We start from the raw sequence: 14,481 nt of genomic DNA on the forward strand, positions 1-14,481 counted from the left end.
CTCTACTACCCAAAGCAATCTACAGATTCAATGCAATCCCTATCAAATTACCACTGGCATTTTCCACAGAACTAGGACAAAAAATTTCACAATTTGTATGGAAACACAAAAGACCCCGAATAGCCAAAGCAATCTTGAGAATGAAAAACGGAGCTGGAGGAATCAGGCTCCATGACTTCAAACTATACTACAAAGCTACAGTAATCAAGACAGTATGGTACTGGCACAAAAACAGAAAGATAGATCAATGGAACAGGATAGAAAGCCCAGAGGTAAACCCACGCACATATGGTCACCTTATCTTTGATAAAGGAGGCAGGAATGTACAGTGGAGAAAGGACAGCCTCTTCAATAAGTGGTGCTAGGAAAACTGGACAGGTACATGTAAAAGTATGAGATTAGATCACTTCCTAACACCATACACAAAAATAAGCTCAAAATGGATTAAAGACCTAAATGTAAGGCCAGAAACTATCAAACTCTTAGAGGAAAACATAGGCAGAACACTCTATGACATAAATCACAGCAAGATCCTTTTTGACCCACCTCCCAGAGAAATGGAAATAAAAACAAAAATACAATGGGACATAATGAAACTTCAAAGCTTTTACACAGCAAAGGAAATCATAAACAAGACCAAAAGACAACCCTCAGAATGGGAGAAAATATTTGCAAATGAAGCAACTGACAAAGGATTAATCTCCAAAATTTATAAGCAGCTCATGCAGCTCAAGAACAAAAAACCAAACAACCCAATCCAAAAATGGGCAGAAGACCTAAATAGGCATTTCTCCAAAGAAGATATACAGACTGCCAACAAACACATAAAAGAATGCTCAACATCATTAACCATTAGAGAAATGCAAATCAAAACTACAATGAGATATCATCTCACACCAGTCAGAATGGCCATCATCAAAAAATCTAGAAACAGTAAATGCTGGAGAGGGTGTGGAGAAAAGGGAACACTCTTGCACTGCTGGTGGGAATGTGAATTAGTACAGCCACTATGGAGAACAGTTATACCCTGAGAAAACCATAATTCAAAAAGAGTCATGTACCAAAATGTTCATTGCAGCTCTATTTACAATAGCCCAGAGATGGAAACAACCTAAGTGTCCATCATCGGATGAATGGATAAAGAAGATGTGGCACATATATACAATGGAATATTACTCAGCCATAAAAAGAAACGAAATTGAGCTATTTGTAATGAGGTGGATGGACCTAGAGTCTGTCATACAGAGTGAAGTAAGTCAGAAAGAGAAAGACCAATACCGTATGCCAACACATATATATGGAATTTAAGGAAAAAAATGTCATAAAGAACCTAGGGGTAAGACAGGAATAAAGACACAGACCTACTAGAGAATGGACGTGAGGATATGGGGAGGGGGAAGGGTAAGCTGTGACAAAGCGAGAGAGTGGCATGGACATATATACACTACCAAACATAAAATAGATAGCTAGTGGGAAGCAGCCGCATAGCACAGGGAGATCAGCTTGGTGCTCTGTGACCACCTAGAGGGGTGGGATAGGGAGGGTGGGAGGGAGGGAGACACAAGAGGGAAGAGATATGGGAATATATGTATATGTATAACTGATTCACTTTGTTATAAAGCAGAAACTAACACACCATTGTATAGCAATTATAGTCCAATAAAGATGTAAAAAAAAAAAGAACCCAGCTCACAAATGGAAGAAATTAGTGTTTCTTGGGGCAGGTATGGGGTGTTAATGAAAACACATGATGCTATATGGAAGTGGAGCTGAATGAAGCAGGATTTTATGACGTTCCTCTGTGTGCTGCTATGGATAAAAATCATCCCACAACTGTTTCAAGTCACATAATCCAGGAAAGTTCTGGAGCAAGGAAATTATTGAATGTCAACTGTAGGGAAGTACTGAAGTATTTGGCCAAAATCTCTCAGCTATGGCCTCACTCTTTTAAAGGCCAAATGTCAACCTCAATATCACTTCTCCCATCCTGGAACACGTGCAGAATGGAATCTTGTATGTTACCATCGTTTATAATCAGTCTCCAAATGTCAGAAAAAATGAACAAAGAATATCACCTGCATTTATTTTTAATAGCTAAACATTTATTTTCAAATATAGGTAAGCATTCTAGATGTCAGTTGGAGTGAAAAATTTCCCTATATGCTTTATATGTTGAAATCTCTCAGTCATTTGAAGTAGAAATGCATATTTATCATGGCAGGAGTAAAATGCTATGATACTTATTGATGATTATGAAAACTTTCAATTTTATGTACCAAAATAATTATTAGGAACTTACAGTTAAATAGGGAAATATATGAAGTCAACACAATTATTAAGAAAAATGAAGTGACCAAATAACTTTAAAAGCATCATCTTCTTTGAGCCAATAATTTTTTAATTAAGTATAAGACAAAAATAAAAATTAGATACCATATTCTAACCTTTGTAGAGTTGTCTTTTGTATTAGCATTCATAACAGTAAGCACAATAGCCTTTAAGGACTATATTTGATTTTTAATTATTTAATTATAATGAATGTTTTAAGAAGAAGCCTTATTTGAAAATCCTTCATGGTGTATGAAGCTGTAATAAAAGCTAAATGTCAACTTTTCCATCTCAAAATTTTATAACGAAGAAAATTTTCAAAACCATGCACAACACCCATGATAAATCGTGTTCTATCCAAATGTAGTGATAAAGATTGTAGTGACTATAAAGAGAAGAAGGTATTAGAGACAAGTGAGATAGCCAAAGATTGGTTCTCACTAAGCAAACTTCAAAACAACAGACTTTACAGGTATGCTTTCAACTTCCTCATAATTTTAGGTCTATGGAGTTCAAAAATCTAAACAAAACTTGTTGAAATGATACTTATAGACTGCCAACGATTTTCAGTAGTTGAAATGGAAGGATTTTGAGATGTGCCCAAGCTATAAATCCCAGGTACAAAGTTTATGCTAGAAATTAAGTTACTGGAAAACGTTTTTTTCTGAATTATATTGTACTGTGCACAAAATGATTAGTGATACCATTAGATGTGCTATTTTTTAAGTTTTGTGCATCATACACTTGGACATGCATTAACATCCAGAAAAAAATTTTTAATCAGACAGCACAATGGATTAATGCTTTTGTTTTACTTGCTTACAGAATCAGCTATTTCTATGTTAAAAGAAAAAAGAAACTACCCCAAAGCTTAGTGGCTTAATAATATAACAATCATTTATTTAGCTCACAATTTTTTGGGTTGGCAGTTCAGTCTGTACTCAGCTGGGCAGTTCTGGTCTCAGCTGAGCTTCTTCATGTGTCTATGAGCAGCTGTGGGTCAACTAGGTAAATCTACCTCTGGGGGTTGATTGGATATATACATGCAATGAATACTAAGATATAGGTGGAAATTCATAGATGATTTTAATACCTTGAGTCAATTACATCACTCCATTGTCACATTTCTAGATCCAAAAATTAAAGGGAAATTTTCTCAAATGATTTAAAGAAACAGCAAGGGCTGGTTTCCATTCCTGCTAAGATGTATACACTCCATTCTGTCTCTGTCACTGAATGCAGCTATAAAACCTGGACAGAATGCATGGAGCAGCTATTTAAGAACTCCGTACAGTAAGTGCTACCACACATCTTGGAAAATAAGAATTCAAAGTACCACAAAATCGGCACCCTTAAGCAATCCTGTGATGGCAGGGGAAACAGCACTGACAGTAGCAGTAGCAGGGACCCATGGAAGCCTAACACTCTCAGAGAGGGGAACCTTCCTCTTCAGGAAGATGTAGTACCAAAAGGGTGAGGCAAACTACCATTGCTTTTTTTCTCTTTACTCCAGATATGGACACGGTCACAAGAGGTACATGGCAGAACAGGGTAACGAAAGTCCCAGCTTTCTGGCCAGAGGACCAAATAGGGGAGCCCTAGGAACCAGAAAGGACCAGGGAGTTGGTGGAGAGGGAGGGACTCAGGAAAATGACACTAGAAAGTGGTTTATGGACTCCTTATAGAACTATACACCAAAAATAAAGTAATTTTACTGTATGTTAAATTGAGAAATAGAAGAAAACTAAGATAAACACTATTTAAAATAAAAATTAATCAAAAGATGTTGCTAAGACCAATGTCAAAGAATCTACTGCATATGTTTTCCTCTAGGAGTTTTATGTTTTCAGGTCTTATAATCAAGTCAATCCATTTTGAGTTGATTTTTGTGTATGATTTTTGTGAGATAGTGGTCTAGTTTCATTCTTTTGCATGTGGCTGTCCAGTTTTCCCAATACCATTTATTGAAGAGACTATCCTTTCTCTGTTGTATGTTCTTTGCTCCTCTGCCATAAATTAATTGTCCATATATATGCAGGTTTATTTCTGGGTTCTCAATTCTGTTTCTTTCATCTATGTGTCTATTTTTCTGCCAATACCATGCTGCAGCCACTATGGAAAACAGTATAAAGAGATTCCTCAAAAAATTAAGTATAGAACTACCATATGATCCAGCTATTCCACTTCTGGGAGTTTACCCAAAGAGTACAAAAACACTAATTTGAAAAGATATATGCACCCCTATGTTCACTGCAGCATTACAGTAGCCAAGGTATGGAAACAAACTAAATGCCCATTGACAGATGAATGGATAAAGAAGATGTGGTTGGTATAGAAACATACACACACACACACACACACACACACACACACACACACAATGGAATACTACTCAGGCATTTAAAAAAGGTGAAATCTTGCCATTTGTAACAACATAGTTGGGCCTTGAGGTTACTATGCTAAGTGAACTAAGTCATAGGGAGAAAGACAAATACTATACAATTTCACTCAGATGTGGAACAAAACCAAAACAAAGTAAGTCAACAAACCAAACCAAACACAAACAAACACATAGATACAGAGAACAGAGTAGTGATTACCAGAGCGGAAGGGGGTTGCAGGAGGGTGAAATGGGTAAAGGGGATAAACTGTGTGGTGATGCATGGAAACTAAACTCTTGGTGGTGAGCACACTGTAGGGTATACAGAAGTTGAAATGTAATATTATACACATGAAACATATGTTACAAACCAATAACAATAAATAAATAAAATTAATTAAAAGGAAAAAAACACCAAGGGCATACAAAATATCAGAAACAAAAACACAAATGAGGGCAGCAATCTTAAAATGGCATCTAAAAAATCTTAAGAAAGCAAAACTTCCAGTTTCCAGTCCAGCATGAAAGAAGCTTGTAAGTCTCCACTAGGAGGGAAAATAGTTCTTTTCCCATATTTGATACTATACAATTGGGCAAAGAATTGGGGAGTTCATGAGGAGGCTATAAAACATCTGAAGATCTCGCTGAGGACATCTGTGAGTTGTTTTGCCAATACTCATTCTTTCATTCATTTATTCTCTCACTTAACAAGTATTAGCTGAGCACCTATTATGTGCCAGGCGTTATGTAAGTTGCTGAGTTTATGACAAAGTTCAAGACACAGTTTCTGACCTAAAGGATCTCAGAGATTACTAACAATACAGGTCCAGTTTCCAGTCCAACATGTAAGGAACTTAGAAGTCACCTCTCCAACCTAACAAGTAAAAGGCTGAACAAACTGAAAACTCAGCAACTCTTCTTAGGTCCGTGACCGAAATGATGTCACAGGGCAGACTGCTGCTCACCAAATGGGAGAGACTAACGGGTGAATGCAGGAGAATCACAACTTAACCTGAGCAGAAACTTCTGTGGGAACCAGTGCTGGGCAGGGAAACCTAAACTGTAATTGATGAATTGCTGGAAGCTCGGTGTGGCCAAGTCTGAGAGTTTAAAACTCCAGGGGGTTAGATTGTTTATTTCAGATTTTTCTTGTTTCTTGAGGTGACATTGAATTGCTATAAACTTCCCTGTTAGAACTGCTTCTGCTGCATCCCATAGGTTTTGGGTCACCGTGTTTTCATTGTCATTTGTTTCTATGTATTTTTTTATTTCCTCTTTGATTTCTTCAGTGATCTCTTGGTTATTTAGCAGTGCACTGTTTAGCCTCCATGCATTTGTGTTTTTTACGGGGTTTTTTTCCTGTAATTGATTTCTAATCTTAGAGTGCTGTTGTCGGAAAAGATGCTTGATATGATTTCAATTTTCTTAAAATTTCCAAGGCTTGATCTGTGAACCAAGATGTGCTCTATCCTCGAGAATGTTCCATGTGCACTTGAGAAGAATGTGTATTCTGCTGCTTTCAGGTGGGATGTCCTATAAATATCAATAAAATCTATCTGGTCTATAGTGTCATTTAAGCTTGTGTTTCCCTATTTATTTTCTGTCTGGATGATCTGTCCATTGGTGAAAGTGGGGTGTTAAAGTCCCCCACTATTATTGTGTTACTGTCGATTTCCCCTTTTATGGCTGTTAGCATTTGCCTTACGTATTGTGGTGCTCCCATGTTGGGTGCATAGATATTTATAATTGTTATATCTTCTTCTTGGATTGATCCCTTGATCATTATGTAGTGTCATTCCTTATCTCTTTTTTTTAACATCTTTATTGGAGTATAATTGCTTTACAATGGTGTGTTAGTTTCTGCTTTATAACAAAGTGAATCAGCTATACATATACATATGTTCCCATATCTCGTCCCTGTTGCGTCTCCCTCCCTCCCACCCTCCCTATCCCACCCCTCTAGGTGGTCACAAAGCACCGAGCTGATCTCCCTGTGCTATGTGGCTGCTTCTCACTAGCTATCTATTTTACATTTGGTAGTGTATATATGTCCATGCCACTCTCTCACTTCATCCCAGCTTACCCTTCCCCCTCCCCGTGTCCTCAAGTCCATTCTCTAAGTCTGCGTCTTCCTTATCTCTTGTAACAGTCTTTATTTTAAAGTCTATTTTATCTGATATGAGTATTGCTACTCCAGCTTTCTTTTGATTTCCATTTGCGTGGAATATCTTTTTCCATCCCCTTACTTTCAGTCTGTGTGTGTCCCTAGATCTGAAGTGGGTCTCTTGTAGATAGCATATATACAGGTCTTGTTTTTTTGTTTTTGTTTTGTTTTGTTTTGTGCGGTACACGGGCCTCTCACTGTTGTGGCCTCTCCTGTTGCGGAACACAGGCTCCGGACACGCAGGCTCAGCGGCCATGGCTCACGGGCTCAGCCGCTCCGTAGCATGTGGGATCTTCCCGGACCAGGGCACAAACCCGTGTCCCCTGCATCGGCAGCCGGACTCTCAACCACTGCGCCACCAGGGAAGCCCCAGGTCTTGTTTTTATATCCATTCAGCCAGTCTGTGTCTTTTGGTTGGAGCATTTAATCCATTTACATTCAAGGTAATTATCGATATGTATGTTCCTATTACCACTTTCTTAATGGTTTTGGGTTTGTTTTTGTGAGTCTTTTTCTTCTCTTGTGTTTCCCACCGAGAGAAGTTCCTTTAGCATTTGTTGTAAATCTGGTTTGGTGGTGCTGAATTCTCTTAGCTTTTGCTTGTCTGTAAAGCTTTTGATTTCACCTTTGACTCTGAATGAGTGCTGGGTAGAGTAATCTTGGTTGTAGGTTTTTCCCTTTCATCACTTTAAGTATATCCTGCCACTCCCTTCTGGCCTGCAGAGTTTCTGCTGAAAAATCAGCTGATAACCCTTGTGTGTTATTTGTTGGGGGATTCACTTGTATGTTATTTGTTGCTTTTCCCTTGCTGCTTTTAATATTTTTTCTTTTAATTTAATTTTTGTTAGTTTGATTAATATGTGTCTTTGTGTGTTTCTCTTAGGGTTTATCCTGGATGGGACTCTCTGTGCTTCTTGGACCTGGGTGGCTAGTTCCTTTCTCATGATAGGGAAGTTTTCCACCGTAATCTCTTCAAAAATTTTCTCAGACCCTTTCTCTTTCTCTTCTTCTTCTGGGACCCCTATAATTTGAATGTTGGTGTGTTTAAAGTTGTCCCAGAGGTCTCTGAGACTGTCCTCAATTATTTTCATTCTTTTTTCTTTATTCTGCTCCTCAGCAGTTATTTCCACAATTCTATCTTCTAGCTCACTTATTTGTTCTTCTGCCTCAGTTATTCTGCTATTGATTCCTTCTAGTGTATTTTTCATTTCAGTTCTTGTGTTGTTCTTCACTGTTTGTTCTTTAGTTCTTCTAGGTATTAGTTAAACATTTCTTGTATTTTCTCGATCCATGCCTCCATTCTATTTCTGAGATTTTGGATCATCTTTACCATCACTACTCTAAATTCTTTTTCAGGTAGGTTGCCTATTTCCTCTTCATTTATTTGGTCTTGTAGGGTTTTACTTTGCTCCTTCATCTGTAACATATTTTTTGTCATCCTTAAAACTGCAGGAGGACCCAGCCATCAGGAGTCCCCCAGACTTTTGTGAGTTTTACCTCCTGGATCTCTACCAGGTTCTCATAGTGAATGTCAGAGAACAATCCCCTCCTGCTTCCAGCAAGGGGAGGGGAAAAGGAAATACGCTGGAGCATTCTTTTCTCCTTAACAAGCTCTGCCCTCAGGAGAAACTATTTAATAACTAAAGCCTAACTTGCTGGGGTTCTATCAGAGCCTAACTGACCTGGGGAAGGGAAATAAATACAGCCAACTCTAGCCTTCCTCCTGGGAAAAGGGAAATACCCAACTCCAGTCCACTCAAGCCATCTTGTCCCACCTAGGGGGGAGAAAAAAAACCTGAGAAGCACATGTGAAGTTCACAGTCCAGAGGGACAGGTCTCCCTTAAAGTCTGAGATCTGTCAACCCCCCAAAAAATGTACAACCTAAAAGGTGAGAATTATGTTTTATTTGGAGGAATTTCTGAGGACTTAAACCCAGAAGACAGCCTCTTAGATAGCTCTGAGGGACTGCTCTGAAGAGGTAAGGGAGGAGCCAGGATATATAGGAGGTTTTGCAAAAAAAAACCAGGTAGTTGGAACATCAAAAGATTGCTGTTAATTACAGAAAACCAGACATCTCAAGTTAATGAATTTAGCACTTTTCTAAGTATAGAAAAATGTAGGAGTCTGGGCTCATTGAAATCATTCCTTTGATACGCACCTTAAGGGCCAGTACCCTGCTTTTCTCTATCCTGAATCCCCTCAGGGGGCACAGTTGAGGGTGGCTGCAGTGGCTGAAGGCTTGATGGCATCTTTTGTTTACTGATATTGCAGGCAACATTCTTCCACAGATCTAATACAGGACTATAGAGTCCGTCCCCTTCCCCCACACCCTATCACCACACCACTAAAGGCCTATTTACAGCCGTTCCTTTTACACAGTACATCATACCTGCCTATCAAGAAAAAATTACAAGACACTAAAGGGCAAAAAAACAGTTTGAAAAGATAGCGCAAGAATCATAATCAAACTCAGACATGGCAGGGATGTAGGAATGATCAGGCCAGGAATTTAAAACAATGATTAATGGATAAAGTAGACAGCATGCAAGAACATGCAAGAACAGCATGCAAGAACAGATGGACAATGTAAACAAAGAATCAAAAAGAAATGCTAGAGATCAAAAACACTAACAAAAATGAAGAATGCTTTTGATGGGTTTATTAGTAGACTAGAAATGGCTGAGAAAAGAATCTCTAAGCTTGAGGATACCTCAATAGAAACCTCCAAAACTGAAAAGCAAGCAGATAAAAGATTGAACCTATGGCTTCCCTGGTGGCGCAGTGGTTGAGAGTCCGCCTGCCAATGCAGGGGACACGGGTTCGTGCCCCAGTCCGGGAGGATCCCACATGCTGCCGAGTGGCTGGGCCCGTGAGCCATGGCTGCTGAGCCTGCGCGTCCAGAGCCTATGCTCCGCAATGGGAGAGGCCACAACAGTGAGAGGCCCGCGTACCGCAAAAAAAAAAAAAAAAAAAAAGATTGAACCTAACCCCCAATATCCAAGAACTGTGGAATAACTACAAAGGATGTGATATTTGCATAATGGGCATACTGGAAGGAGAAGAAAGAGAGGAAGGAACAGAAGAAATATTTGAAACAATAATTACTGAGAATTTCCCCAAATTCGTATCAGACACCAAACCACAGACCCAGGAAGATTAGAGAACATCAAACAGGATAAATGCCGAAAAAACTACACCTAAGCATATTATTTTCAAGTTACAGAAAATTAAAGATAAAGAAAAAACTCCTGAAAGAAATCAAAGGGAAAAAAAACACCTTACCTATAAAGGAGCAAAGATAAGATTTATATCCAACTTCTCAGAAACCCTGCAAGCAAGAAGAGAGTGAGTATATATAAAGTGTTGAGTGAAAAAAAAAACCCACCAATCTAGAATTCTGTACTCTGCAACAGAATCCTTCAAAAATGAAAGAGCAATAGAGACTTTCTCAAAAAAAAAAAATTGAGGGAATTTGTTCCCAGTACACTTGCCTTGCAAGAAATGTTAAAAGAATTTTTTTAAAGAAAAGGAAAATTATAGAGATCAGAAACACAGATCTATATAAAGAAAGGAAGAGCATCAGAGAAGGAATAATTGAAGGTAAAATTAAAACTTTAATTTTTATTATTCTTAATTGATCTAACATAAAATAGTTTGTCCAAAATAATAATAGCAACACTGTATTCAACTATTATGCCTGTGTGTGTGTGTGTGCGCGTGTACAGGCACACCTCGGACATATTGCAATTCAGTTCCAGACCACAGTAAAGCATATATTGCAATAAAACTACACACAAATAAAGCTACACACAAAGTCACACAAATTTTTTATTTTCCTGGTGCATAAAAAGTTATGTTTACACTATAGTGCAGTCTATTAAGTGTGTAATAGCATTATGTCTAAAAAACAATGTATATACCTTAATTTAAAAATATTTCATTACTAAAAAATGCTAATCATCATCTGAGTCTTCAGCAACTCATTATAGTAACATCAAAGAGTGCTGATCACAGATCATCATAACAAATATAATAATAATGAAAAAACTTGAAATATTTCAAGAATTACCAAAATGTGACACAGAGACACAAAACAAACAAATTGCTGTTGAGAAAATGGTGCCATAGACTTGCTCGATGAAGAGTTGCCACAAACCTTCAATTTGTAAAGTACATAATATCTATGAAGTGCAATGAAGTGAGGGGCAATAAAATGAGATATGTATACGCTTATGTATAAGTGAAATAAATGACAGCAATAATACAGAAGACAGGAGGGATGTATTAGGATTATCTTGTTATTATAAGGTACTTGTACTACCTGTGAAGCAGTATAGTCTTATTTTAAAGTGAACTTGGATTCGTCATAAATGTATATTGCAAACTCTAGGGCAACCACTAAAAAAAGTTTAAAAAAAAGTATAACTGATATGCTTAGAAAGGAGAGAAAATGGAATTATATAAAATGTTCAGTTAAAACCACAAAAGGCCAAAAAAGAGAAGAAGACAAAAATAGGAACAAAGAACAAGGATAACAAGTAAAAAACAGTAACAAATATGGTGGATATTAATCCAACTATATCAATAATCACTTTGAATATCAAGAGTCTAAATGCAACAATTAAAAGACAGAGATAGTGTGGATTGAAAAAACAAGACCCAACTATATGTTGTCTACAAGAAGCCCACTTTAAATATAAAGACACATATAAATTAAAAGTAAATGGATGGAGAAAGATATACCATGCTAACACTAATCAAAAGAAAGTAGGAGTAGTTATATTAATTTCAGACAGAGCAGACTTCAGACCAAGGAAGGTTATCAGCAATAAAGAAGGGCATTACATAATGATAAAGGGGTTGATTCTCCAAAAAGACATAACAGTCCTTAATGTGTATGTGTTCAAAATCAGAGCATCAAACCAGTGAGGCAAAAACAGATAGAACTGCACAGAGAAATAGATGAACCCATTATCATAGTTGGAGACATCAACACCCCTGTATCAGAAATAGATCCAGCAGGCAAAAATTCAGTAAGGCCAAAGTTGAACTCAACAACACCATCAACCAGCTAGATATAATGGACATCTATAGACTACTTCATCAAACAACAGCAGAATACACATTATTTTCAAGCTCACATGGAACATTCACCAAGACAGACCACATTCTGGGCCAAAAACCACACCTTAACAAATTTAAAAGAATAGAAATCATACAATGCATGCTTTCAGACTACAATGGAATTAAGCTAGAAATCAATAACAACAACAACAAAAGGTAGATGGAAAATTCCGAAATACAACCCATTTCCAAATAACACATGGGTCAAAGAAGAAATCTCAATAGAAATTTGAAAATATTTTGAACTAAATTAAAATGAAAACCTAACTTGTCAAAATTTGTAAAGTACAGTAAAAGCAGTGCTTAGAGGGAAAATTACAGCATTGAATGCATATATTAGAAAATAAAAAAGATGTAAAATCAATGATCTAAGCTTCCACTTTAGCATACTAGAAAAAGAAAAGCAAATTAAATCCAAAGTTAGCAGAAGGGAAAAAATAATAAGAATTAGAGCAGAGGGACTTCCCTGGTGGTGCAGTGGTTAAGAATCCACCTGCCAATGCAGGGGACACGGGTTCGAGCCCTGGTCTGGGAAGATCCCACGTGCCTTGAAGCAACTAAGCCCGTGTGCCACAACTACTGAGCCTGCTCTCTAGAGCCCATGAGCCACAACTACTGAGCTTGCATGCCACAACTACTGAAGCTTGTGCGCCTAGAGCCTGTACTCCTCAAGAGAAGACACCGCACACCGCAATGAAGAGTAGCCCCCACTCGCCACAACTAGAGAAAGCCCACATGCAGCAACGAAGACCCAACACAGCCAAAAATTAATTAATTAATTTCAAAAAATAATTAGAGCAGAAATCAATGAAAATGAAAACAGGAAATCAACAGAGAAAATCACTGAAACCAAAAGCTGGTTCCTTGAAAAGATCAATGAAAGTGATAAGCCTTTAGCCAGGCTAATTAAAAAAAAAGAGAGAGGATGCAAATTACTAATATCTGGAATGAAAGAAAGAACTATAGATCTAATAGTCATTAAAAACGTAACACAGGAAGGCATACCACCACCAACTTTATGCCAAGAAATGTGATAACCTAGATGAAGTGAACCAATTCCTTGAAAGATACAATCTACCAAAACTCACGTTAAGAAGAAATAGACAATCTGTGGTGGGAATGTAAATTGATACAGCCACTATGGAGAACAGTATGGAGGTTCCCTAAAAAAAGTAAAAATAGAACTACCATATGACCCAGCAATCCCACTACTGGTCATATACCCTGAGAAAACCATAATTCAAGAAGAGTCATGGGGCTTACCTGGTGGCACAGTGGTTGAGAATATGCCTGCTAATACAGGGGACACGGGTTCGAGCCCTGGTCTGGGAGGATCCCACATGCCGCGGAGCAACTGGGCCCGTGAGCCACAACTACTGAGCCTGCGCGTCTGGAGCCTGTGCTCCACAACAAGAGAGGCCGCGATAGTGAGAGGCCTGTGCACCGTGATGAAGAGTGGACCCTGCTTGCCACAACTAGAGAAAGCCCTCGCACAGAAACGAAGACCCAACACAGCAAAATAAATTAACTAATTAATAAACTCCTACCCCCAACATCTTCTTAAAAAAAAAAAAAGAGTCATGTACCACAATGTTCATTGCAGCTCTATTTACAATAGCCAGGACATGGAAGCAACCTAAGTGTCCATCAACAGATGAATGGATAAAGAAGATGTGGCACATATATACAATGGAATATTACTCAGCCATAAAAATAAACAAAACTGAGTTATTTGTAGTGAGGTGCATGGACCTCATACAGAGTGAAGTAAGTCAGAAAGAGAAAAACAAATACCATGTGCTAACACATATATATGGAATCTAAAAAAAAAAAAAAAAAGAAAGGTTCTGAAGAACCTAGGGATAGGACAGGAATAAATATGCAGACGTAGAGCAAGCAAGAATTACAATCCTGCAAACTCTGGAACAAAAACCACATTCACAGAAAGATAGACAAGGCGAAAAGGCAGAGGGCTATGTACCAGATGAAGGAACAAGATAAAACCCCAGAAAAACAACTAAATGAAGTGGAGATAGGCAACCTTCCAGAAAAAGAATTCAGAATAATGATAGTGAAGATGATCCAGGACCTCGGAAAAAGAATGGAGGCAAAGATCGAGAAGATGCAAGAAATGTTTAACAAAGACCTAGAAGAATAAAAGAACAAACAGAGATGAACAATTCAATAACTGAAATGAAAAATACACTAGAAGGAATCAATAGCAGAATAACTGAGGCAGAAGAATGGATTACTGATGTCAAGGTCTGGTTTTACCACTGTGAAACAGAATTCTATATGATCCTAATTGTTGAGACAATATGGAAAGAGGCCAACATCACTACCTTTCCCTACTCTTTCCTCAATTACCCCACTCTCTACTGATCCTAATACCCCCAAATTATCTTTTGTTTTCCTACTAATTCACATCTCAAACCACTATTCCAAATCTCATCACCCTCTCAGAATTTCAATTACTAGTATTAA

The sequence above is a fragment of the Tursiops truncatus genome, chromosome X (assembly GCF_011762595.2).
Source record: "Tursiops truncatus isolate mTurTru1 chromosome X, mTurTru1.mat.Y, whole genome shotgun sequence".
Taxonomy (NCBI): Eukaryota; Metazoa; Chordata; class Mammalia; order Artiodactyla; family Delphinidae; genus Tursiops; species Tursiops truncatus.